This window comes from Aplysia californica, unplaced genomic scaffold (assembly GCF_000002075.1).
Source record: "Aplysia californica isolate F4 #8 unplaced genomic scaffold, AplCal3.0 scaffold00194, whole genome shotgun sequence".
Classification (NCBI taxonomy): Eukaryota; Metazoa; Mollusca; class Gastropoda; order Aplysiida; family Aplysiidae; genus Aplysia; species Aplysia californica.
Window position 1 is genome coordinate 209,506 of NW_004797464.1, and position 4,262 is coordinate 213,767.

At 38.6% G+C, this 4,262-nt stretch overlaps 1 protein-coding gene across 1 annotated transcript in view; it reads right to left on the reverse strand.

Annotated features, from left to right (window-relative positions):
• The window catches only part of LOC101851949, a gene marked incomplete in the record, with an annotated part of 10,204 nt that overhangs the window by 2,337 nt on the left and 3,605 nt on the right, over positions 1-4,262 (reverse strand).

Genomic DNA, 4,262 nt, shown 5'->3' on the forward strand with positions numbered 1-4,262 from the left:
GTAATTTATTTTTATTTTTTATTTATTTATTAATCACGTTAATTAAGAAAGAGCAGAACAGAGTGTACTACGTATGGACAAAAGTTATTTTAAAAAGGGAGGGGGGAGGGGGGATACGTTTATTGTTTTTATTGTTCTGTTTCAGCATGAGTTTAAATTTCGATGGCATTTTTTAAAACTCTCTACCAAAATCTCGATCAGCAGACAGAGAAGAAAGCCGAGTAAGTACCCCCGGGGCGGTGCTACTGACTTAAGTGTCTTTAGTCCATTCCCCAAGGTGGGGGGAGGGGGGGCAATTAACATATTTTTATGCCCAGTAGAATTGTACATGGGGTGATTCATCAATGCCATGCTCATAACTGTGCCTGAAATGAATGCAACGGGGGACTGTTGCTTTTTCTTTGCTAATCCTTACTATCGTCATTTTCCTCTACTTCTTTTATATGTTTGTCACACTCTTGTGCACGCTATTTCCCGGGTGCCTTGAAAGTCGAAGCAGACTTTGCGCTGTTGAAGCTAGAGAGCTGAGAAGAGTGGGCCTGATTCCCTGCATGGACTGCTTTGTTGACATCCACCCCTTGGCGCTCATATGACCTTATGCAGTTGCGAGCGCCATAAAAAAACCTCTACTAAAACTTTAAAAAAAACTAAACTAAAAGAGGAGTAAACCCTGAGAAAAGTCGGAACTGCAGAGCCCCTCGTTGACGCGGGGGAAACACTATATCAGCGAGGAACATTGTCTGTAGTGTAATTGGGCGCTTTAAAGGACAAGGGGGAAAGCCCAGATATCGGCGTTTCCTGAAATCTTGACCTACACCAAAAGTGGGCATTGCCCTACTTTTAAGAAAAGTTTGGTTTCATTGGTGTACATATTTGTTTGGATATAGAGAAAACTTTCCTTGTATTTTAAAGAAACTGAACAAGGGGCAAAAACTTTACCTACGATTTTCTCAAAACAGCACTTTTCGAAGTGACCAATTGGGGTATGTGTTCCGCGCTAAATACCAATCGGTGCTATCTTAAGATTGTGCTTCGCGTTTTAATGATCGTATAATTGCGCGGCAATCTAAAGATTGCGTTGATACTTTATTTTTATTTTTTTAATATAAAAATTATCACTTCCATCATTATTCTTTTACGCACACCAAGGAACATACCCATAACATACATTTTCAAAAGCGTAAAAATATGAAAATTAAAATTAATATTAAATTAGCATATATGAAACTGAAGAGCTCACAAGAATGATTCAATGCCTGGCATCATACTCAAAGTTCACAAGGTACACTTAATGTGTGTTATACTTTTGAAATATCTTTCCTTTTAAATTCACTTCCATCTTTATTTTTTTACTCATATCAACTAACATTCACTTTATAATATATTTTCAAAAGTGTAAAAATCAGAAAATTAAAATTAAAATTAAAATTAAAGTTAACATATAAAACTGAAGAGCTCACAAGAATGATACAATTATACAATCGTCAAAACGCCCAGCGCAATCTTAAGATTGCACCGATCTGTAATTACCGTGGAACATCAATGTAGTAATAATAATAGATAGCATTTATTGTATATCGCAAATCCCCGTACAACAGCAAGCTTTATATTATGTGCTTTACAGTCTATACTATTACTTCAACAGACATCGGAGCATTCAGAAACAACCTCAACTCCCTGGGAAGCATACACTTCAAGCGGGAATTTATAGGCGTTAAAACACTAACATACTGACAAGATCTTTCGCTGTCTATGGGCCGGGTACCCTTTCCAACCTTAATTAAGTGAGGGAGATTCGTGTAAAGTGCCATTCACAAGGACACAACATCGGGTCCGCAGGTCGAACCCCCGAATCGGCAACCTCACGATTACGAGGTCTGGTAGCCTAACCACTAGGCCACGACGCCACGTAGTAAGAATTAGAAGAAGAAGAAGAAGAAGAAGAAGAAGAAGAAGAAGAAGAAGAAGAAGAAGAAGAAGAAGAAGAAGAAGAAGAAGAAGAAGAAGAAGAAGAAGAAGAAGAAGAAGAAGAAGAAGAAGAAGAAGAAGAAGAAGAAGAAGAAGAAGAAGAAGAAGAAGAAGAAGACACTACTTCTACTATTATTACTGTTACTACTACTACTACTACTACTACTACTACTACTACTACTACTACTACTACTACTACTACTACTACTACTACTACTACTACTACTACTACTACTACTACTACTACTACTACTACTACTACTACTACTACTACTCCTACTACTCCTACTCCTACTACTCCTACTACTACTACTACTAAAGAATAAAAGTAACACATTATTATAATAATTATAATGATGATGATGTTTCTGATGAAGCCCGTAGAGGGACAAACGTTCAAGGTGTCATTAAATATTTTGGAAATACATGTACTACCAAGTCTCAATCTTTTTACTCTATGCTGTATACAATGATGATGATGATAATGGTGATGATGATGATGATGATGATGATGATGATGATGATGATGATGATGATGATGATGATGATGATGATGATGATGATGATGATAATAATGATGATAAAGGTGATAATAGCACCTATGTAATGATAATAAAACGCATATTTTGTACAGCGCATATAATCGCTCTTCGTCACTCTCTATGCACTTTACAATTTATAGTTATTATATCCACATCAGACCCTAGACCACCCAGGGGCATATTCAGATTTCCGGGAAGCATACGGTACCAGCAGCCGGTCAAATACTCACACATTAACAAACTGCCAAGTTCTTTTCCCGACCATAGCCGGTTACCGTCTCGTACGTGTGTGAAGTTAGTAGGTTGTCACTAACTCAGAATTACAAAGTTCTATCTGACATTTTTGGACCTTTTGAGTTACTAAGACCCTGAGATTCAAAACTAAATGCTTTATCTGCTCTGTCAAAATCGTAAGAATATTATTAGTCCTTTTCCCAATATTCAAAGAATTGCATTAAAAAAAGCTTGACATGTTGTGAAACTCAATATCTTTGACGTCAAATTTCCCAAAACTAGGTACTGAGAAGATAGAACTTTGTAATTCTGAGGTCTGTAAGTGCCATTTCCAAGGATACAACATTGGGCCCCTAATGGAGTTCGAACCCATGACCTTTCAGTTGCGAGCCCAACAGGCAAACGACTAGATCACGAAGCACTTTTGTTCTTCTCCGAGCCCTTTCGTTTAATGTTTGACCCATTTACCTGATTGGCATAAAAATTGGAGAAAACGAATGTGACACGTTTTGGTCTCATCTGGCTTTCCATTCGTGAACATCCGGTGTTGTCTTTAACACAGTAGATCTAAATCGTATTGAGTTTGCAACCCTTGTGTTGAGCAATAATGGAGGATTTTCAATTAGTCTTATTGTTTAGGATGAAAAGAAGACACCGGGTCCCAAAACGGTACTGGACATATCATATTTTTCTGCAAAGAGGTGATTTTGGAGAATTTCACCATCTTTTGGATGAAGTTTTAAGGGAGGAGAAAAAATTTGTTTCCTTCATTCGGTTACGAACTGAAACTTTTCAAACCCTTCTTCATCTCATTGGAACTCATATTGAGACAAGAACAACAAATTTTCGCAACCCGTTGTCCTCAAGAGAGAGACTTGTTATCACTCTGCGGTAAGTTATATACATTGATTATAGATCTAGACGAAAATATAGAGTGTGAATACATGCTGAGAGAGAAATGGGAGAAACTTTAGTTGCGAGATAAAACGATCGCGATCGGCTTAGGAACTGGCAGCGGTAGGAAAAGGAGAGGAAAACGAGAGAGGTGCACTCAGTTTCCGGTGATGAGATATGAGAAACTCCCAATGACTCGGCAACTGGGAGGAAAGGTCAAACAGGGAGCACCAGGGAACGGAGAGGAAAACAATAAAGGCCCTCAGTTTCTACACTAATACGAGGTGTCCACTGCGGCAGGATCGGGACGATCGCATGATTCGATTCCCTGAAACGGAAAAAACACGTTTGTTTTTTAGGCGACCGAGTCGGGCGATCAGCCCGATCGGCCGATCCCATCCATAGTGGGCACCCCCTATAAGGCTCTTCCCAAGGTTATTGACCCTGATAGACAGGGTTGAAACAGACTGACTGCCCTTTCAATGATCAAACTAAAAACTTAGTTGTTCTGAAAGGAGCGTAAAACGGTTGGAATCCACACCAAGGAGAACGATTCTACAACCCCCACGGAGAGCACATCAGGCTAATGCACATGTATTATTATTATTATTATTATTATTATTA